Below are 24083 nucleotides of genomic sequence, written 5' to 3'. Positions count from 1 at the left end.
AATTTTTATGCCCTTATTTTTCTCCATTTGAAAAAGAAAATATTTGACCAAACACAAGTTCTCAAAACTTTTCCCAATCTGTTTTCAAAGATATTTATGGTTATTTTCACTTTGAGAAAGATGCTCTTTCATGACAATATGTTACATATATAGAAGGCCTATAATGTAAATACATTGACATTTACTACATAGGTTGTATCCTAGTGTCTTTATTTTATAACTTTAACATATAAAATGATAATTTGGAAAAAGGGGGTGAATTCTACTTGAATAGTTTAAATAATTGAAAATTAAAGTAGTAATGAGTGATTGGCATTGGGGCAAAGTCGCTGTCTGCAGAGTAAACCTGAAAAAGGGTGATATCTCAATCTTTCCTGCCTCTTTTTGTAAGTCATGTTTTCAAATAAAATGAATACAACTTTTTTAAAAAAGGAAAGTCAAGTCACTCTGAATAGAGCTGGACAACACAAAGAAAACTGTATTAAAGGCAGAAGTTTGGTTTAAACTATTAACTTCCATGAATGTACTTCATTCTTTAAGAGGAACGCACTTCACACCTTTAAGAGAATAGAAGAGTTATTTGCTATTTTTATGACAGTATGTCTATTTATAAAGTAATTTCCCAGGAAGGGTCTGTTTCTGTACAGATCACAGTGTTTCTATTATTGTTACAGTAGTAATATTACATTTTGTTTTTAATCTAGGATTGGGCATGGGTGTTAGCCTAGAACTTAAGTTGCCTAATTCCCATATTGTAGTGTTTGAATGCAGTTCGTGGCAATGGCTCCTGGGTCTAGCGTCCTGCTAATGCAAACAGTGGGAGGGATGATAGTCAAAGTTTAAGTAAACTGAGCCGTGTGACACATGAGGATGAGTGTCTGCTCCCACCTTTGGCCGGGCCTAGCCAAGGCTACTGCAGCATCTGAAGAGTGCATGGGTGAGTAACAATGTGTTCTCTCTCTCATTCCATCAAATGAATGTATTTTTTTTTAAAGATTTATTTTTATTATTTTTTTTTATTGGAAAGGCGGATATACAGAGAGGACAGAGAGGAAGATCTTCTGTCCGAAGATTCACTTCTCAAGTGAGCGCAACGGCTGATACTATGCCAATCTGAAGCCAGGAGCCTCTTCCGGGTCTCCCACGCAGGTGCAGGGTCCCAAAGCTTTGGGCTGTCCTCGACTGCCTTCCCGGGCCACAGGCAGGGAGCTGGAAGGGAAGCGGGGCTGCCGGGATAGAACCGGCGCCCATATGGGATCCTGGGCGTGCAAGGCGAGGACCTTAACCACTGCGCCACCGCGCCGGGCCCCAAATGAATGTATTTTTAAAATAATAATAATAATTTTTTAAAAAATGGGTGAGTGTTATCTGAATCCCATGTGGGGCTGCCTTATTTGCAGTCCTGGCTTTACTTTGCATCCTTGATTTCTACTAATTTGCCATCTGGGAGATAACTGGTCACTGCTCATGAAGTTGGTTCTCTGCCTAAACTGAATTCCCAGCCTTGGTGCGGCCATTCCCAGCTGTTGCAGGCATTTGAAGAGTGAACAAGTGGCTGGGAGCTCTCTTAACGTCGCCCTAGCTTTCTCTGCTTCTCAAATGAAAATAAAAAGTGAATACCATTTCTAAGGAAAAGAAAGAAAAAAGTTTACGTGAAGCCGGTTAACATCTGAGGTTTGTACAAAGACCCAAGGAAGATGGCTTTCTTCACATTCTTTCCCCAAGGGATCGTTTTAACCGCTTATACTATTCCATGTTCACTTCACATTATCTGTTAGAAATAACAAGATGCCAGTGACACTTCGGTAAGACTGAGGAGACTTCTATGAATATTTTCAAGGGAACGAAACCAAATTTTTATGATATTGTGTGTCAGAGTTAACAAATCACTTTACAGAAATTATTAATCACATGATATTGCCATTTTTTTATGTTATGCTGGCATTTTAAACAGCAAGATTGAGTTGAATTTCCATAATATTTATACATGCATCTTAAGATTAATGTTACTGTACCATAAGAAAGAGGTTGTGTAAATTAAAGAAAGCAATGTAAATGTAGAGTTAAGCTAAATAGAAGCAAAGCTACATTATAAGATCTACTAAAGGGACTCCACATGCTGTTCAAATATTTACTAACATAATTTGTGAAACAGCATCTACTATGAAGAATATCTCACTGAATATTTTTTTCACATAATAATATACTTTAAAGTCATACTTGGTTAGGTAGGGCCTAGGCTACATAATAAATAAAGGGGTTATTTATTTGAATAGCAGAGCTACTGAGAGAGCTTCCATCTGCTCCATGTGCTGGTTCATTCCTCAAATATCTTTAACCCCTAAGGCTGTGCCAGGTTGAATCCAGGAGCCAGGAGCTTCTTCCAGGTCTTTCATGCAGGTACCAAGATCCCAGATGGCTTGGGTCTTCGTTCCAAACTTTCTCAAGTGCATTAGTTGGGAACCCGAATTAGAAGCAAGGCAACTGGGCATGAACCATAGGGGATGCTGTTCACACAGGCAGTGCTGTTTAACTCACTACTCCACAACATGGGTCTGGAGGTGGCTATTTTATAAAAGTGATTTTGTGGGCCCGGCGATGTGGCCTAGCAGCTAAAGTCCTCGCCTTGAACATGCCAGGATCCCATATGGGCGCCAGTTCTAATCCCAGCAGCTCCACTTCCCATCCAGTTCCCTGCTTGTGGCTTGGGAAAGCAGTTGAGGATGGCCCAAAGCTTTGGGACTCTGTACCCACGTGGAAGACCTGGAGGAGGTTCCTGGCTCCTGGCTCCTGGATCAGCACAGCACCGGCTATTGCGCCCACTTAGGGAGTGAATCATTGGACGGAAGCTCTTCCTCTCTGTCTCTCCCCCTCTCTGTATATCTGACTTTGTAATGAAAATAAAATTAAATGTGTAAAAGTGATTTTGTTTCTGAGTCTAGGCTCAAAACAGAGGCTGTTGCTTTATAAAATGCATAGCTTTTCTCTTATTAAAGTCCTTCCATCTAACTTTTCTATTGTTCTGAATTTTTAATTAGGTTGAGAAGTCTAACTTGACACACAATTAAGGAAGTAGTTATCTTTTTCAAAACAGATTTCTTTATATTTTTTTGGAAAGGTAAATTTACAGAGAGGAGAGACAGAGAGAGACATCTCCCATCACCAAGTGGCCCTAGCAGCCAGAGCTGAGCCAATCTGAAGCTGGGAAACAGGTGTTGCTTCTGGGTCTCCCGTGTGGGCGCAGGGTCTTAAGGCTTTCCCAGGCCATAAACAAGGAGCTGCTTTAGAAGTGGAGCAACCTGGACTAAAGCCAGTGCTGTAAGAGACGCCTGAACCACAGTGTTGGGTTAGCAGCTTTCCTCTTGCACCAGCCCCTCCCTTCTTTTTGATTAACATACTCATCTACCTTTTCTTCACAGATTGCTACGTTAGTATTATAGCTAAAAGAATTTTGTTTTTTGCTAAACTATGAAAATAAGCTCACATGTTGCTATCATTTTTATTAAGAAAATGTTCATTTCTTTGCTTTTAATTTTGTTACTTCATAGGTTTCAAAATTTTACTGCATTATTAATTATATGCAAATTGTTCATTTTCAATTTTGGATAATGTATTGTGTTATGTTAAGGATTTGGTACTTGAGACTTTTTGAACAATCTTTCTTGTATATTTTATAAGGATATATCATTTGCAATTTTGTTGTTTAACTTTAGAAATTTAACTAAAAATCTGGTGGTCGTTTAACTGAATTTCCTTTAGCTTTTAATTAATCTCATTTATTTAGTAAGTGTTTAAGATTGCAATGTTACATATTTCAGTAAAAATAAACTTATATGAATTGTTCTTTGGTTTCCAGCAACGCAACTCTCTTTTTGTGTAATTTACACTTGATGTTAGCCAAAAGACCAAGAAGCGATCTTTTTGTGTAACTTAATGAAAAGTTTATTTGACATATTGTTTTTTCATAACATTTACATTTTTGTTTTTATGTAAAAATTATTTTCCTAAATTAATGTATGTGAGTATATTTTATTTTTAATATGCTGATACAATTCCTTTTTATAACATGCAGTCTTTTCAGAAATATCTACATAATTAAATACATTTTATTTGAATTTGAGAATGTCTGATTAATAAAGAGATAAATCCACTCTCCCAATTGTATAAGATTATATTTTCAGGGTTTTTTTTTACAGCATTTCTTGGTATATACTTTTTATTGCTTTCCTTTAGGTTTTGCTAAATTTTCCTTATACTTTATTTTCTTGTGATTTTCTTCCCCCTATTGCGCATTGGAATATATAGGATGTAATTCTTTTACTGATTAATTATTTTAAGACATTTTAAAACATTTTATTTATTAGGTGCTCAGAAAGCTAGCTACTATATTAAGCCTTTAATCTTTTCTATCACTCAAGGTCTAGTTATGACCTAGTAACTGCACTAATATTTTGAACATGTAGAATTTAACATAAGGAGTTATTATGTGATAAAAATTGCTACAGAATGAAAGAGAACTTCAAAGAGATTCTCTGAGCGAAGGGAGTGCCCGAGGCAGCGAGCCATCTTCACAAGCCTGAGGATTCAGGCCACGTTGTGAGAGGTGTGGCTGTGATGACTTGGATCACTGAGAAACCTTCTGGTTATCTCTGGACACAGCTGGTGCACAGCTGGCTCACAGTTGATCCACAGTCTGAGACTAGCACAAAAACTTACGCGGGCTGAGTGTCACTTTGTGTCTTGTCTTTTACTACAATGATGGAAGTCTGCTCAAAAGGACAGAAAGAGTAAAAATTTGGAAAGAGATGTTGCTTCTGGAAGTGTCCCTTCAAGATCCTCTACTCATCAAGCATAATATTTTGCTAACTGTATACAAGTTTCAGCTCCAAGAACATGAAAGAGGGAAATAAAGATAATGTAATGAGAGTTGAGAGACAATCAGTTGGTTACTGGCACAGCCTATCCCTTTGGCTCTTCAGCTTTCATGGTTTGGCTTTCCACACAACAATGAAACAACTTCATTATGTGAAATTACAGGAAGCTGTATTTTATTTTAGAAAATATAGAAAACATTTCATCCATTTCTCAAATTCATTTGAAAATGAAGAGAGGCTCAATTTCCAATGATTACTGTATCCATTGTTGACTATGTTGAATTGTTCTCAAATTCAATCCACATATGAGCTCAATATACTGTTTTCCTAAAGATTAAAATTTAAAGTTAACCTCCAACGATTTGAATTGTTGTAGTCTTGGGCAGCTACTTCAGAGTCATGAGCATGGAAGCCACATCTCCCCCACCTACAAGATCCTTTCTGCCCACCTGTGACATTCACCTACCATATTTGAAAACTGAGAGCGGGGCAGTATTGAACTGTTCCATAACCACTCCCCTAGCAAGCCCCCACAAAGGCCCATGATAGGGACGGACCCTCTTTCTTAGTCATGTGCTTCTGTCCCTTCTGTACTCTGACACTTGGCCTCTCCAGTACCTGCTTGCCCTGTGGCATCCTGAGGACAGATTCCAACGACAGGTAGCTCCTGAGCATGGCCTCTGTCTGTATTCCTCACTCACTGTTCACTGCGTGGGGGAGGCAATGAAGATGCAAGTGCTAAGATAATTTTTATTTCTAATTTGTATACTTTTCAGGATTCCAAGAGCAGTGAGGCCTAGCAGTAATGGAATGTGGACAGAGAAGCCAGGAATAGGAGAGTGTCTGCAGTTTTGTAAGTATGTCAAATTTGTTCACTGTGCATCTCTTAGGATAGTTTATATTGCTGAGGAAACTGGAACATGAGATCTTCAGTTTAATAAATGAGGCTCACTGTAATAAAGTAAAGTCCAATAATTAATTGTTTATAATGTTTATAACGTCAATTGGAGACATTTATTTTAAAGTGTGGATTAACCTTTAAAGTCAGGTGTCACTCCTAATACATAGCTGTGGCAGACATTCCCTTATGAGGAGAATGCAGTCCTGACCATTCGCAAAAGCTGACTTTGAAGGTTACGTCTTTGAGTGGCAGGTGCAGATTGGTTTGTCTAGGTAACAGGATCTCTAAGTAAAAGACATCAAGCAGCTGGGCCTCCTTACTCTGGAAGTCCCCGTGTCCTTGGTTTCTCCAGGGTTTTGTCTTGTTTACTCTCTCTGTTTATAGATAAAATTTTACTTCTGTTACCTTTTCACAATGGAATACCTATCTTTTCTTTAGCTGTTTTTCCTTGTGCCACTTTTCCCTGAAATTTCTCAGAAAGCTGTGATTGGTAAATCAATAGTTAGGAATGCACTTATTTATTGCTGGTTTAATTAAGTGAATATGAGCAGTATGCAGCATAGTGTCTTGTAAAAGAACACATGAGTTTGATTCCCCATGATCACATTTTCATCACATTTAAAGCTAGCTTAGGTACTGTAGTGTATGTTTTTAACTTCAAATAAGTTATTTTTGTGTATTTTTGAATTTTACAGTTTTATTTTAAATAAGAAAGTGAAATGTTTTAGGCATTTAATTTTGTATGAACTACTATAATGAAAAAATACTAGGCTATTTTACTGTATAAGATTCAAAATTTTAATTCACATTACAAGTGTCTTAGAATTTCCAATTTTCTTAGAAGAAATTAATGATATTGCATTTTAACATAATTTGATACAATTCTCACATATTTGTTATTGAGGAGGACAATATAACAGATATTTAAAAAAAATCTGGAGTCCAGCATTGTGGGTACAGCAAGTTAAACTGCAGCCTGCGATGCCTGCATGCCATATTGGAATGCTTAACTCTAGCCCCATCAGCTCTGCTTCCTTCAGATCCACACTAACATACTTGGGAAAACAGCAGATGGTGACCCATCTGCTTGGGTCCTTGCCACCCATGTGGGAGACCCAGATTGAATCTGGTTTCTTGGTTTTGACCTGGACCAGCCATGGCTATTGCATCCATTTGAAGATTATAATGGATGACCTCTCTCCTCTCTTTCTCTTCTCAAAAAGTAGAAAAATTAAAATGAAGCTTGGTTGAATGTCATAAAAATTAATGTTGACACAGTCTATGTATGACTTTTTAATTATGTGATGTTATTAACTAAAATCGGTCTTTGCAGCATTACCTGAAAATTGGCAATAACAGCAAAGAGGACACTTTTCCAAAACTTACAAAAAAACAATTGAAATGAGTTTATTTTAAAGCAACATTTTTTGAAATTTGTACATGATTGCAAATATTCCGTGCAACATATTTATTATGAAAAAGCTATGCATGGATTACAAGTTTTGTTGCATGAAAATAAAGTTCTATTTTAATTCTGTTTTTAATGAAATTTTGGAAGTTTTCAAAAGATCTCAGAAAATTTCCAAAGAATTAAGTAATGGTAGAAGAGGATATCCCTAAGCCTAAGAAAGTGTATCATGAAAAATAAATAAATAAATAAAATTAAATACTCTAGATCAAAATTGTTGAAAACACCATAGTAAAACAAAACAGAACAAAACAAAACAAAACCTATTCCTGTTCTAGATCCATATGAGGGTACCTCAAAAGTTGGTGGAAAAATGAGATCAAAAGATAAGTTTATTGGTGAGAAAATAGGACTAAAAGTTGAGTTTATTTTGGCTTAACAAAACTTTAAAATCCACGCATAATATTTTCATTGAAGACATTTTTCATGAACTTTATGAAGAGCTTTCATTTGGTGCTAAATAGTCATTCATGATTTTCTTGGTCAAATCTACTAAAATGATACAAGAAAACCTTAGCTTTACATAATTTCTAGCTTTATCAAAAATATAAAAATATTTTCGTCTCTAGGCTGTTATAATTAATGGATTGTGTGATGTTAGATAAACTGGTAGCTTCTCAATATTTCAGCTTTTTCACTGGTGAAATGAGGAAAAGAGATATAGTTTTACTCAAAGGATTAATGTGAAGAACTAAGAAATGTTTAGTATGATCATATTTATGACTTACATAATGATGTTAAGATTATACAAGGATTTAAAAAATTAAATTAGTTAATTTAAGAATAGGAATGTCACTACTCAATAAATATCTTAAATGGAAGTGTTTCCCAACATAAGCGTTTAAGTTATGTATTTCTGGATGAAGAATTACAGTGTAAACCACTTATTGCCTTCACATATATTTGTGATGTAATGATATTCTTGATGTAAAGCAGCTGTGCATATCTGTGCTCCTGACTAGAGTTTTACTATTTAAAACAGATTCCTGAATGAAAGGCATTAATATGATGCATAATTTCGGGCTCCACCCAGTTAATGGAATCTGAATCTACATTGCAACCGATTCTCCAGGTGCAAAATGTTGCTCTGAAATAAATCACGCACTGGTACTTAACTTTTCAAAAATAAAACAGAGGACTAGAAGATTGGAAATAAACTCATTATAGAGTGGCATTTGTTTATATTGATTAAAATTTCTACATAATAGATAAGACATCTGCACATTAAAATCTTTTATTAATTTTATTTTTGACTACAAATATGATTTTTCTGTTCTTTTTAGATTTTCTATTATAATGATGAAATTAATATCTTCAATTTTTCCTAATGAGTACTTCGACATTTTACAGGGTGGTTTGTGTTCTATTTACGTGGTTGCAGAGGCCCAAGGACTTCAGCCAACTTCTGCTGCCTCCAAGGCCATGAGCAGGAGCTGGACTGGAAGTGAAGTGGTCGGTGCAACTGGTGTCCATATGGGATGCAGAGGTACCACAGGCAGAGGTATAAGCCTGTATACCACTGAGCTAGGATGAATGTCCTATGCCAGTTTTTTGGTTTGTTTTCAATGAAGAACCATAGAGAAAATATTTGTTTGAAACGAACAAATGTGCTTTTATATATATGGAACACTATACATTTGTAGAAAGTGTAAGATTGAAGACCACAGGCCCGGCGGTGTGGCCTAACAGCTGAAGTCCTCACCTTGAATGCGCCCTAGGATCCCATATGGGCGCCAGTTCTAATCCCGTCAGCTACACTTCCCATCCAGCTCCCTGCTTATGGTCTGGGAAAGCAGTTGAGGACGGCCCAAAGCCTTGGGACCCTGCACCCGCGTGGGAGACCCGGAAGAAGTTCCTGGCTCCTGGTTTCGGATCGGCATAGCATTGGCCGTTGTGCTCACTTGGGGAGTGAATCATCGCATAGAAGATCTTCCTCTCTGTCTCTCCTCTCTGTATATCTGACTTTCCAATAAATAAATAAATCTTTAAAAAAAAAAAGATTGAAGACCACTAGGAAAACTGGGGCTCTCCAAAGTTGAAGGGGCATTTTTTTCCCCAACATAGCCTCTTGAAAGGTAAGACAATGGCAATTTGTTAATAGGCTTGACAGCACACTTGCTAGTTTTGACCCAGAGGTCATTGGTTTCTTGAGTGGTGAAGTCTATTGCCTGAGATCTGAAATGGAGAAAGGGTTTGTGTTATTTGTTGCTAGGAATATCTGAACCAAACATACCCACATGGTATGCCAGCACTACAGGAGGCAACTTTATTGTGTCACAACACTGGCCTTTATTAGTTCCTTTTCAAAATAATGAAGGCAAGAATTAAACCTTACTTTAATATAAATTAATCTGCTTTTGAATTTTTGAATTTCTTTAAATGCTTACTTTTTTTTTTAACTATCTGGAGAAGCAGAGTGAGTGAAAGGAAAGAAAGACGGTGAATTCTTCCATCTCTTGGTTTACTTCCTAAATGTGTATAACATAAAAGCTGATCCAGAACTCTTTTTTGATCTCCTGCTTGGGTGCCAGAGAACCATGTTCTTGAGCCCTTGCCTGTCTCCTCCAGGAAGCATTAACAAGAAGCTGGCCAGAGTTAGGACTCAAATAAGCCCTCATGTACAGGCTGCAGGCATCCCAAAGGGTAGTTAATGCTTTGCACCATCATTCCTGCCCTTGGTTCTTATTTCAATGTGAAAAAGTGTTTCTGGAAAAAATTGTTTCAACATAAAGCATTCTGATTTAACAGTTTTATATGCTGTTTCACTCACAGTTCTTATGAATTGAAAAGAAGATGCTGATTAGGTGAAATTTTAACTGAATCAGATTAGGCAACTTATATTTGCAATTGTTTATTGAATTTTCATTTGGATCAAACTTAAACCTGGCATTTCTTAATATTTCCTGCATTGAGAGCATCTAATGAAAGTGATAATTCTTGAGAGAGGAGCAGGTGTGTGGGAAAGTGGTATTGAATTTGGTCAAATCCTACAGAAATGTTGATACGTAGGTATTTCACCATAGGAATGCAACAAAGTAAAAGTATACTTATAAGTAAATATGCACTGGTGTATTTAAAGAATAAAATGACATGAATGCCAGATAGTCAATCAAATTGTGTATACAACTTGTCAGATGTAAAGCAACATAAATAGGTACCTGCAATGTGTGTCAGAAACAAATGAGAGCTGCCAGGACAGTTTTACTGCAAACAGAGCCCTTTTGGCATAGCCACATGTTTCACGGTGGTAAACAGATCCCAATGATGTTGATTGTTTCTATTTTAAGATTAACCCTGCATATATAACTAATTTTAACACAGGAGTGCAGAAGAAGGATATGGTTCAAAGAGAAATAACTAAAACCATTTGTTTATGTACAGAATTGATGTGGGATATTTGATTTCTTCTTAAATAAGTCAATATGCATTAGGCTAACCACACACTAATTTTCTTAGAGTAGAAAATCATTATACATGCTTTTGAATGCAGTTGTATTAACATAGGACAATCAACACGGCACTAAATCATAAAGCAAGTGGCAGGTTTTAATTATCAGGTGGTTTGATTTCAACAACATTACATTGGTAATCCTGATTTTAAAATATGTTATTTAGGTACATATTTAAGCACTCCAGAAAAAAAAATCTATTATTGGTCAATAATCTGATGGGTTTTAAAATCAAAGATACAATTTACTACCCAGCTACTTAACGATTTTTCCTAATGAAAACTATCCACTAATTATTCACTTAGCTCTTCTCATCTATTTAAATTGATGAGAGTCCATTGGCAAGAAATGTCTACGTTTCTATTCATTTTGCAGCTAACCAAAAATAGGCAGGTTTCTTTCAAGAAGACTAGCTGATAATGGGTTTAGACTTGGCTGGTCACAAAGTTAATCATGCAGAAGCATCTACACACAACAAGCACATGAACGAATGTTTCTAAGAAACTTTACTTATGGTTGCATCTGACTCATGCATCATCTTTTGCTAATTCCTGACCCAGACTACCATTAATTCTTATGAAAATGACATAAAAACCCATCAGGCCCAAATATTATCAGGTAACAAATATACGCTTAAATTCACACCGTGACAATAAGAATTTCTTTTTTTTTTAATAAACTAGTTATAGCTCTTTCGTTATTTTTATGAGAGAAGAGTAAAAGAGGAAAGTTAGACATTAAAATAATGCTAACTAGTTATTTTTTATACCTATTACACTTTCATGTAATATGTATGTTAAATTTAAATATGATAATTTTTCTTGATCAGATGGGACATTTAATAATGTTTAACACTCTGTGACATATTATCGTCTCAAACAGCTCCAATCCCCAAGCCACATTTCTTTTACCTGTAAACTTAATCAGAAGGATGTGTCTGGTAACACAGGTTGCAACAGAGCTAGAAAAATGACAGAAACTAACTTTTCTTCCCAAGTTACAGAGTCATCATCAAAGCCGGTGCAATAGCTGCTTTCTGGTGAGTTATGGAAAGCTAAGGGAAGAAATCAACAAAAGAAGAAACTCTTGTCATTTAATAGGATGGAAAGCTGAGAATATTACAAGTAGAGTGATGGAGCATTGGCTCCAGGACTCCCAGCAATCTGTTCTTGCATGTAATAGAATTTACAAATGCTCTAGTCCCCAAGCGACCACAATGGTCAAAGCTGAGCCAATCCGAAGCCAGGATCCAGGAGGCTCTTCCTGGTCTCTCCTGCAGGTGCAGGGTCCCAAGGCCTATTATCTCTCAACCATTAAGATGGATAGGAAACGGCAATAATTAACCAGGGTGAGAATGTGGGAAAATTAGAAATCTCATATCCTGTTTACAGGTATAGTTCAGTAATTTTAAAAAATAATATGTACTTTAAAGTGTTAAAACTACAATTCATATGAACTAGCAATTCCAATATTCATCATAAACATGAAATAAATAATATCTATGCTTATACAAAACTTATAATGACAAATAACTGCACATCACTCAAATGACAACTCCGTTGGATACATGAAAATGAAATGTATATATAGCTAATCATTCAGTGATAAAAATGAATGAAATATAACATGAAAGGATCTTGAAAATATCATTCTAAGAAGTCAGGAATGAAAGAATGATGGCATATGTTTCCACTAAGGAGAAACGTTAAAGGTAAGCAAATGCATAGACACATGGAGAGGACCTTGCTGATGTTAAGGATCTGAATACAGGGAAGATGGGAGTGAATATTAAAGGCATAGGTTTCTTTTGGGGACAAGGAAGACATTTTAAAGTTGTGGAAATGAAGGTTCAATAATTCATGTCCTAAAAGCCAAATGAATTGCTGCATGAGTTGCATAGTGTATGGTGTATGGATTTAATTTCAAGAGTTAGTTTAGAAAATAAAGATACAAAATGGAGCAACTGGAAATCATTTGTTTAGTAGTTGACTGCCATAATCGTGAGCCCAAGCTCTGCAGCTTGACTTTGGGTCTTTTGGTCTTCAGCCCAAGCAACCTGCATCCGTTACTCCTCCCACCTCTCACCCTCACCACATCCACACTGCCAGCACAAACCTGGAGACAGAGTGGATGTTAGAAATCCTTCCAACCATTAGTCAATTTGATGAAAAATATGGTATTCATGAATGTCTTGCCAAAGGTACTTTTCCTGGGGGGGAATATTCCTGAAAAACATTCCTGATAGTGATTGTACATAATTAAAAGTGCACCATACAGTTGTTTTCTTTTAGAATGGGAATTAGAAGGATCCAACTTTGCAGGGCACATCCTTGCAAAGTCTGACAAATGCTGAGGCCACGTGTGTGAGGACAGTTATGTTTTGTGCATCTCAGCAGGTCAGATCAAGTCGTGGCACATCATTACTCATGAGTTGTGGCATCAACAGAACCTTTTCTAATCTGTTGATTCCATCGAACACATTTTGATCAATGCTGCTAGGAGAATATAACTGCTTTTCCACAAAACTCATTGTTGTTTGAAGAAGTAACTAAGCATCATGTGGCTCAAAAACACAGAAAAAAAACTTAAGCTCTTTAAGTATTCAGCATATCATGCCATCTTTATGTTGTTTGTGTTACCTACTAGTGTTTTAAATTTAGAAATTCACAGAGCATTTTTAAATTTTGATGATATGCTCACATGTGAATCTAATTAAACCTCCTAAAACTTCGATTTTGAATCTAATCTTTCTTGATGTTGTTCGTTGCATATGCTGCCTTGCCTTCTTTTTCTGTTACTTTGTATTTAACAAGAACATTTTAAAGATTTCTGTTCCTTTCTTCACTTGTAATAGTGACAGCTTTGACTTAAAATTAATTCATTGCTTAAACCAAATGCCCCTTCATCTGTTTTATTCTTTAATCTATAAATATTCACATGCATTTATCAAATGAGTCCATGCACAGATTTCCACTGTTCCTACAGTATTAACATGTAGTATTCTATCAGTTTTAGCATCTTCCATGGATTTATCTGTGAGCTCCACACAGACAGGATAGATTTTTTTTTTGCAATATAATTCAACACAAAAGTCTTTTGTTATCATAGAAGAAGAGAAATTTGAGTCATGAAATTTGACATTATGTACTGTCACTTTTTCTTGCAGTAAATTATGACTTATTCCATGCTGTTGTACAAAGTTACTTGTATTTAATCTACTGACCTGAAGATCAATTCATGCACCACAGGCAATACTGCAAGACATGGTGATGTCATATGCAAATTTCTGTAATATAAAGATGTTAAAAGGATAAACCTACAAAAAACAGCAGGAGTGGGCATTTAGCATAGTTTTGGAATGTTCCTAACCTACAATGGAATGCCTGAATTTGGTTCCTGATTCCACTATTGACTCTAAGCTCTGTCCCTGGGGAACTGTGGTGGTGGTTTAAGCAATTAGGTACCTGACAGCTACGTATCAGATGTGGACTGCATTTATGGCATTGGATTCTAGCCCCAAATCTGGTCCAGGTAAGCATTTGGCTAGTGAATTAACAGATAGGAGATTTGTTTGTGTCTGTCTCAATTAAGTATATATTTTTTAAAGATTTATTTATTTTTATTGAAAAGGCAGGTTTGCAGAGAAAGAGAAAGATAGAGACAAAGATCTTTCTGCTAGTCCATTTCCCTAATGGCTACAACAGCCGCTGCTGAGCTGACTTGAAACCAGGAGCCGGGAGCTTCTTCTAGATCTCCCATGTGCATGCAGGGTAAAAAGGCTTTAGGCCATTCTCTACTGATTTCCTAGGTCATAAGCAGAGAGCAGCCAGGACATGAGCCATATGGGACCTCAGTGCTTGCAAGGTGAGGATCTAGCCATTGAACCGTGGTGCTGGGCCCCCATTTATTAAACAGCAATATGACAAAAAATAAATACTTGGATAGTAATTGGCTTTGGGAAGTTGTTTTTGAAATGTAGGCCTGGTTTTCCTCTGTCCAGTTTTAGCTTGCAGAAAACAAGGAGCCAAGATAGAAAAAGTCAGATTTCTGTATTTTCCCTAATATGTCTCAGGCTGGTGAATGGGTTGATTGCCTGGTGAAAAAGCTATCTTGTCAAGGTAAACTGGGCTTTCATTACAACTAGTTCTTACCACCAATAAACTGTCAAAAACAGAGAGAAAAAGAAAAAGGAAAGGAAAGGAAAGGAAAAGAAAAGAAAAAAAAAAAAGAAAAGAAAAGAAAAGAAGAAAAGAAAAGAAAAGAAAACGCAGTCTATAAAGATCTTTCATTTTCTCTTGTGGAGCACCTGCTGTCCCAAATGATGCCAATCTGACTGACAGCAGGTCCTTTTTTAAGAAAAATCAACTACCTTTCTCCCCTGTGCCTTTGCTGAGCCCTTGGCAGAGCATTGTTCAGTGGGAAACGTCGATAGTGCCTGCTGTCAACACAACATGTCTCTGTGCATTTTTAAAGGCTGTGCCTTCTTGATGTTTAGTTGTCTGCAACCTCACTTTTAAATAGATTTCAGTGTCAATACGTGCTGTTTCCCACTAATGTTAAGAAATGGCCTCAAAGACAGGATCAGATACTTTTCAGGATGGTAGCAATGCTGATGGTTATTGGTTGCTCACCCACCAGGAAGCAGCTTTAGAAACCAAGAAGGTGCAGAGAAAAAGGACATTGTTACAACTGCTTGCCTGACATGCTCTAATTACCAACAGGCAAGATTATATATGTGTGTGTGTGTGTCTGAATGGTTTGGAGGTGCACTCTGAATGTATTCTTTTTTCTTTAATTTTTAAATTGTTTTAAAGATTTATTTTATTTTTATTACAAAGTCAGATATACAGAGAGGAGGACAGAGAGGAAGATCTGCCTAATGACTCACTCCCCAAGTGAGCACAATGGCCAGTGCTGTGCTGATCAGTAGCCAGGAGCCAGGAACTTCCTCCAGATCTCCTAGGTGGATGCAGGGTCCCAAAGCTTTGGGCCATCCTCTCCTGCTTTCTCAGGCCACAAGCAGGGAGCAGGATGGGAAGTGGAGCTGCCGGGATTAGAACCAGCACCCATATGGGATCCCAGCATGTTCAACGCAAGGATTTTAGCTGCTAGGCCATGCTGCTGGGCCCCTCAATGTATTCTTGCCCCTTGTTTTGATTTGTGTGAGGTAGCTTCAACATTTCCTAATGTCCAGTGATTTATTATGGAGGAAAAGATGGCAGATTTTTAGACATGATGATGCTTTTTTTTTTTTTTTGCTGGAAAAAGTAATCACAATTCAGTCTATGAACCTAGTTTTTGCAAGAGAAAATTTTGCAGATCATTTCTTTCCATATGTAGGTTAACCAGTTTAAATTTATCTCCTGGTTATAACAGGTGTGATGAATTAATTATAAAGAATTTGCACTAATCTTAATGTCAGTCAGTCTCAGGCTTCATATTCTTGTGGACATTTACTTAATCCAGTGAATTATGGACATTTATTTTCTTTTCCACAAAATATTTTAAGCACCTTAAGTGCATAATATGTTGATTGTCTCATGGCATTGAGAGATAAATATATTTCTTTATTAAGTGAGATTTTGAATTCTATTATGTAGCTGGAAGCAAGTGAACACAAAAATTAAAATGAATAAGGAATATACAAGAATATAGCAATAGCTATTGCAATTCAGAGGAAACAATTGACTCATTATGATTGAGAAAATAACTTTCTGAAGAAAATGTATAATCTAAACTTTGAAAGGCAATCAGAATTTCTATTGTCAACACTTGAGTAGAGAATGGTAGAAAGATTATTCCATATTGAGAAACTAGCGTGAGCACTGAAGTTTTAAAGACTCAGTAAGTTGGAAAGATTTTATGCAATTCATTTCTTTATGTATTATGAAGCAGCGGAGTGGAAATGGGCCATGTAACATCATTAGTAAATCAAATCAAAGTAAATCAATATCCTGTGAGTAACAGTAGCCCTGTGAAACATACCAAGCTCTATTGGAACTTTTTCAACTTACTATTTTGTTTGTCCAGTGATTCTTTTAAAAGAATAGATATTGAGATCCTTCTATTGGCCAGTTTATGCTTTAGGAACAATAGCAAAAAGACAAGTTTAATGTTCTTCGCAGACTTAGTATTTTGGTAGAAAGAGGCATAAAATGAATAAAGAGGTGAAACTGTAAATAAACACAGAGGGAGATTAGTTGAAAACAAGACAAAGCATGCTAAGGTAGAAAGGCTGATGAGATTTGATATTATTTTTTAAAAAAACATTTCTTTATTTGAAAGGCAGACTATTAATAGAGAAGGACTGACAGAGAGAGATCTTCTAGATCTGGTTTACTCCCCTTATGGCTACAATGGCCAGAGCCGAACTAGGCTGGAAATGAGAGCCAGAAACCCACCGAGGTCTCTCATGTGAGTGCTAGGACTAAGGACTGGACCATCCTCTGCTTTCCCAGGAACTGTAACAACAAGCCGGACTGCAAGTAGAGCAGAAGCACATGAACTTTTTCCCATATGAGATGCCAGTGTTGCTGGTGGCAGTTTAGCCTTATATAGCACAATGTTAGTCCCCAAGTCATATTATTTTATATGGTGACCATAGTAAACTTTCCTAATATGGTACATTTGATGTCCAATCTAGGAAAAAAGTCAGGATCCACACAGAAGTAAGGGGAATGGTGCCCTGGTAGAAGAAACGTAAGTGCCAAGGTGCTGAAGGAGAGAAGTTTCTTTTCTTATCGATGAAATTAAGAGGCACCAGTGCAGAATTTCAAAAACTTGTCTCTTTAGTTTCTCTGTTTCCATAGGAAGTAATCTCTTAAAAATATCATCTCTATGATTGTGAAAAATAAGAGAGAAACTCTTATTTTCTGTTGAATAAGAGTTTTCTAATAGTTCTGAAATTTGTGTGAAGTTTTGTATTGAGACACAGGAATGCGTCCTTTAAAAATTGCTTTGCTATACTTGTGCATATATTGTTTAGGGCAACACTGCCCATAATTGTATAATTTCATATATTCAGCACTTCAGTTCTGTTTGAGTTAGCTCCCCAGATGGTGTTATTTTGATGGCTTCCATGCGGGGAAAAAAATAGTATATGTGATGTTACTTAGAAATTACAATGAATAAATCTTGATAATTGGCAAAAAATACTTCAACTTTATTTGGTTTTCACGTTCTCTAAAATTTCACAAAAAACTTTATAAACTTTGTAATCTTGCTCTCATTTTAGAGTTTTTTTTTTTTAAATTGTTTTACGATACAGTTTGATTGGTACTGGGATCTTTCTTCCCCCTTCCTAAGTTTCCTGTCTTTCTCCTCCCCCACTGTTCCTCTCTGTTCTTCCCTCCAGTCTCACAATGAGTGTCTTTCCTGCATTTTCACAAGTCCATCATGCTGCCACCAGAGTGTCTCCCAACAAGTTAGGAGACTGTCAGTCGTTTTGCTGTGAGTCCATTCTTGTACTGCATGTATGAGGGCTTACTTCTTTTTGTTTCTACCTATGGACATATTAATTTCTGCTATATATCCATAACATATCCCCTTGAGTGCAGTCCACCATGGGAAAAAAGAAAAAGAATAGTAAAGCTACATCCATTTTATGAAAACCAAATTTGAAGTATCGACAATGTGTAGCAAAAGTCATCTGGAAGGCACAAAACTTGCTCTTCAATAAGAATTTTGAATATATCAATTAAAGAAAGTCTATGCTTTAACAAGAAGAAATTTCAACATATCTACAAATTAAATCTAATTAATAGGCATTTCTGTTTTACAAAATAATAATCTGGAAATTTGTATTTCTTATGATACATTACAAATTTAAAGCAAAAGGTCAAAATGGTACAGCTTATTTTGTCTTTGAAAGCCTTATTTTTCCTCTCCTGTACTTGGTATTTTTTAGTAATCAGGAGTCATATCTCCATATCATGCATATTCTAGTACTCTTCATGAAGGTCACTGTCAATTGCTGACAAATTGATCCTTAATCTTTCTAGTAGGATAATAGCAACAGCTGACAGACCCGAAAAGGGCAGCAAATATTGGACTTTCCTAAATCCTGAGATGCTATCCTCAAGGAAAACTTGTGTCATTTAACTATTCTGGAAGTAGCACAAGAGCTTGAGAAATAGAAAACAAACAAACAAACATCTTTGATTCGAAAGAAAATGATATGTTGAGTCACAATTCTGCTGAATACCTGGAAATCCGTTTACAGTTCTGATCTGAATTAGTGAGTGACATTTCCAGTCAATGAAACGGAGCAGTGAATCTCTGCAGCAGGATAAGAGAAACAGCAGGGAGCAACAGCACATGGCTCCTGCTCCGGATAGAGCAGGGAGCTCAACTCAAGTAAACCTCCAAATCACACAAAGTGAAGGGCTTCCTAACTTGAAGCACACTTTGAAAATCAGATTAACCAAGGCAGAGACTAATCTATAAGAGCTAAGTGTTTCTGAGTAAGAAACTGATGGAGTTTAGCAGAAGTTAGGGGAGAACAACACAGAGTCACAGAATATGATCAAACTGGAGGAAAAAGTCAGACTGGATCCCAATGAAACAAATGTGGTTGCTGCAACTAGGAGAAATCAGAAGTTGATTTCCAGAAACTTACTTTGTTTAAAATGCTGTATTTATAGTTGTCTTTGTGCCGACTTTAGTAATAGGTATCTTTTCTATTATTATTCACATATTTCAGAGTTACTTTCGTCAAATGCTGCTTCAGTTGTTACCATATACACACATTTGGACTATGGAAACATGCAATAATTTCCCTGGCTTCCCAAGAGGATAAATGTAAAATCAGATTGCTCTTTAGCAATGTATATCTTAGCAAGCCTTAATAATATGTGTGATGTTTATTTATATAATGTGGTGTGCAGTAAGAGTCCCACTGTGATGATATGATTAATGATAGCCTTGAGGCTCATTCAGACCAGTCGCAGGAGTGGGTGGGTCCTGTATGTCACTTTGTGTGATGTAACCTTGACTGGAGGTTTCTAATCCAGTTCCCCGTGTCAACAACCTGTAAACACCAAATGCCTTAGACAGAATGATGCCTCAGCACAGACACAACTTTCATGTACCTTAGGACAAACTTTACTGCTATTGAAGGAATTGTTTAAGATCTATTATGAACTCTGTTATGGAAAAAAAAAAAGATCCTGGTTACTGACTCAGATTGCATACAGGTAGGAAAGAATTCTCCAAATTCTGAAGACGGTTCCCCCAAAGAAGCTCTTACATTCAGAGAATTATCTGAATCATGCTTTAGCTTAGCTATGCTATCCATGAAGAGCACTGCCAGAATAAACTGTGGTAATCCCAGTAAGTGCCTAAGACTCATTCATGGCAATCAGACCTTAGGAGAAAAGCAGCCCATGGGAAGGCAGGTAACTCCGAGTCCCAATGGAGATGATCTAACTGCTAAGGGTTTTTTCTATTCATTGTAATGAGGAAGGGAGCAGCTTAGCAATACTGGCAGAGGTGAAAAATGTATCCCTACCTGTTTAGAACTTTGTGATATATTTTATCTTCATGCATGTATTTCTTTCCAGATACATTTATGAGTCATTTTGTTAAACTCTTTGCTGTACGAAAACATGTGGAGTAAAATCTGTCCGTCAAAAAGGCTATAAATATTGAATTATGAATTTTATAAAGAAGACACAAACATTTTATTAACTGGAATTTCTGATCTTGAAAGTTATATATAAGGCATCTGTATAATTAGGATATAGTCAATTGAAGGAAATACAGACAACACAAAAATTAGGTTCACATGGGTGTAAATCCATAATATATTATTGACTAGTTGTACAGCCATTTGTAAACCAGAAAAGAGTAACCCCAGTAATAGACCCCATGAATTTGGTCCAAATTTCAAGTCTAATAAATAATACAATCTGGAAATATAAAAGCAAAGGAATGCTGTACAATGTAGCATACATTTGGGCATTTAGTTGTTTTAAAATTTAATTTGAGAGAGTGTTGTAAGTAGTTAATGATTCGTGTTTGAGAGACAGAGAGAGAATTAGTACAGTGCTAATCTGCTGGTTTACTCAGCACATACTTGTAGGGTTGGGGCTAGGCAAGGTAGAACTGAGAACTGGGGACCCAGTACAGGTCTTTCCTGTGGGTTGAGAGGCTTTTTCACTTGGGCTAAGATCCCTTACCTCCTAGGGCACACATTAACAGAAAACTGGAATCGGAAGCAGAGCTGGGACTTGCTCCCACAAACAACCACCTGAAATGCAGGGTTCCCAACTGGCAACTTAACCACTAGACCAAACACCTGTCCCTAGTTGATCATTTCAGATAAACCTGTTATGCAAATAGGGAAAGGCAAATATAGTACATAATACACAACTTCGAGCATAAGTAATAGGTTTGGACTGAAAATAAAATCTTCAAGGGCCAGTGCCTAAGAACAGCACGTTAAACTTCTGCCTTTGGCTCTGCATTCCAAATGGGCAATTGGTTCTTGTTCTATCTGCTCTATTTTTTACCTGGCTTCTCCCACCTGGCTTTAAATTGGCTCAGTTCCGGTTGTTGCAGCCATTTGGCTGTGAAACAGTAGATGAAAGATCAGTTTCTCTGTCTCTCCCTCTCCCTGTGTAACTCTGGTGTTCAAGTGAATGAATGAATAAATGAATGAATGAATGAATCTTTTAAAAAGATAAACAAAGAAATATCTTCATATTGTTAGACTTAAGTACCTTGCCTGATAATGAAGCTTACCCTTCTCTTTAAAATATTTTGTCACCTTTTCATTGGAAAGTCAGAATTACACAAGGAAGGAGGGATAGAAATATCTTCCATCTGCTGGTTATTTCATTATTTACATCCCCAAGTAGCTGCAATGACTAGAGCTAAACTGATCTGAAACCAGGAGCTAGGAGCTTCTTCTGTGTCTCCCATTCAGGTGCAGGGTCCTATGGCTTTTGGGCCATTCTCAGCTGCTTTCCCAGACCATAAGCAGGTAGCTGGATGGGAAGTGGAGCAGTTGGAACATAAACTGGCACCCATATGGGATCCCTGCCCCAGCTAGTGCAAGGTGAGGACTTTAGCCACTATGCTACCTCATTGATCCCTGAAATTTACCCTGTAAATATTAATTTGAAAAGCAAAAGTGAAAAAGCAAGCATTCAGTAATTTGCTCTGTAGCTTGACAATACATTTTAGAATATAAATTAACTACAAAGTCCATTATTTGTTTAAAAACAATGATCAATATCAACATAAAAATAAAAACAAAATGAGGAATAGCAGTATTTTCTACAGTCACAATATAAATCTGTTTAAGTGCCATTTTCCTTCTGAGTTGCTTCTTACAAATATGAGAGCAGAATTGTAATACAGTCTGCATTTTCATAAATGCAACATGAATAAGTTAGTCATCAAAATAATAACACTCTGGTTTTTTCTACTGTGTCAGTACTATAAATACATTGAAAAGATCTCGAGAATAAAAAGGACATTAGAGATCCGAAAGCGTAAAGTTACAAAGGACAGGCATAAATCAAGAAAGAGAAAACGATTTTCCTACAAGAGAATTTGAACAAAGATGGAATAATGGCTTTGGCTGATGCTCACATAACTTGAGAAAAATTATGAAGTTCAAAATGATGCCTAAAAGTGCTTTGTGAAATCTGATAGAAAAAAAGCATGTTTCAGAAAATTAGTGCTTTAGAAACCAAAACAATGGAATACAAATCTTGATACATTTACATAGACATAATAGTTAAGAAGATTTGAAGGTAGTTGTTTTACTCTCGTACTCAAAAGCCATAGATTCCGTATGCTTCAATATGACTAAATGAGTTTCAAATTATTGCTTTCCTCTTAAAACAATACAACTGGGATGGGAACAGGAAATGCTGAACTTTAAAAAATAATTTTTAAAAAGATTTGTTAATTGGTTAGTGCAATAAAATTTGGATTTGATATGTCTTAAAAACTGTGATAACTCTAAAAGTAAAAAAAAAGTTTACATTTGAAATAACTTTGATTTAATAGGTGCTCATACACATAATAGTGTATACAAGGACCAAGACCCTGGTTTAATCTCAATATACATGTTCCTGTAATCCTGAAACCATGTCTGTGCACAGATATACATAAGGGACAATAAAGCACAAAAAGAATATATATCTTCTTAAAAAAAATCTCTTAATTAGTAAGTGGGAAACATTGACTTTGGTGTCTGATAAGTTATTGTGTAAAAAATTTACCTAACAAGGAAAAATTTCATCATTAATGCCAGCAGTATATTATTTCTTACAGAAATTTCAATCCAGTACCTGTCATCAATCAATGTATTTCGTTTTCTCAGGAACTTTTCAAATGAACAGTAAAAGTTATAACTCCCACTTTTTTTCTTAAGATTGAGAGCAGTTTTAGTAATGTATTGGCTCTATGATGAGCAGAATCAGAGCAAGAAGTTGAGGTTTTGTGATTCTCTAATGTCAGGTGACCTTCAGAATTCACATAAATGTCACTGTTATCAAATTAAAAGAAAAAAAGTTGAAGTAGCTATTTCAGGGTGGAAATATGTTTACAGAATGTACATTTGAGTAACATTTAAGTATAGTTTCTTGGACGAAACAGCTATGATTAATAATTAGCATCTAATGACTGTTTTTCAAATGTAAGAGAAATAAAAGTCAAATTTCTAGCTTCAGAAAAAAATGTTAACACAAAACAGAATAACAAATTTTCTTTGGATGTTGTTTTTGCTGATTACCCATTTGATGTACCTGATTTCAATCTGCTTTAGAAAATTCTAAGATCATTAAGTTGTTTAAAAAGGATTATATTATTACATCTAATAAATAATAGATATTGAAAGTTATTACTGAGACATAGATGTCTTTCCAGAGAACCTATCATTTTAGCCTGCAGAAAAAGATTGATTAGCTGTAACAGTACTTACTGATGCTTACATTTAAAAAATCCCTCACTACCAAAGGAGTTTTCCAAAACTTCATATTTCTCTTTGCATGAATAAGGTTTTTTTTTTAACTAAAAATGAAGTCTAGAGTCAGACAGAGAAACATTACCCAGTGTGAAGCATGGGGGGTACATTCCAGGAAATAGGAGAGAACAGAATAGTAGAGGGACACCTAGAGACTGACAGACACAAGAAAGCAATGGACACAACGGTGCATATCAGGCGCCAATTTGTATGGTATGACAAAGGCTTTAAAACTACAGGGACAATAGTGAGCTGCGCATGCTCTGAGCTGGGAGTGAACTCACTTACTGTTCAGTGCATTGCACTGGTACCACAGGGAAAATAATACTAACTTTGATATCGTAAGGGTCAAAATAGGTCCATGTGGACATCAGACCTAATAGCCAACAGGTTCCAGCAAGGTTAGCAACAC

General features: G+C 36.3%; 1 long non-coding RNA gene across 1 annotated transcript in view; it reads right to left on the bottom strand.

The window, feature by feature from the left end:
* LOC121156868 overlaps positions 1-24083 on the bottom strand; it is a 32694-nt gene that overhangs the window by 7525 nt on the left and 1086 nt on the right. The gene's annotated exons all lie outside the window — the stretch shown is intronic.

Source organism: Ochotona curzoniae, unplaced genomic scaffold, assembly GCF_017591425.1.
Source record: "Ochotona curzoniae isolate NIBS_2020 unplaced genomic scaffold, NIBS_Ocur_1.0 contig_3498, whole genome shotgun sequence".
NCBI lineage: Eukaryota > Metazoa > Chordata > Mammalia > Lagomorpha > Ochotonidae > Ochotona > Ochotona curzoniae.
The sequence above is the reverse complement of the archived record's forward strand: the minus strand, read 5'-3'. Positions and strand labels throughout refer to the sequence as shown.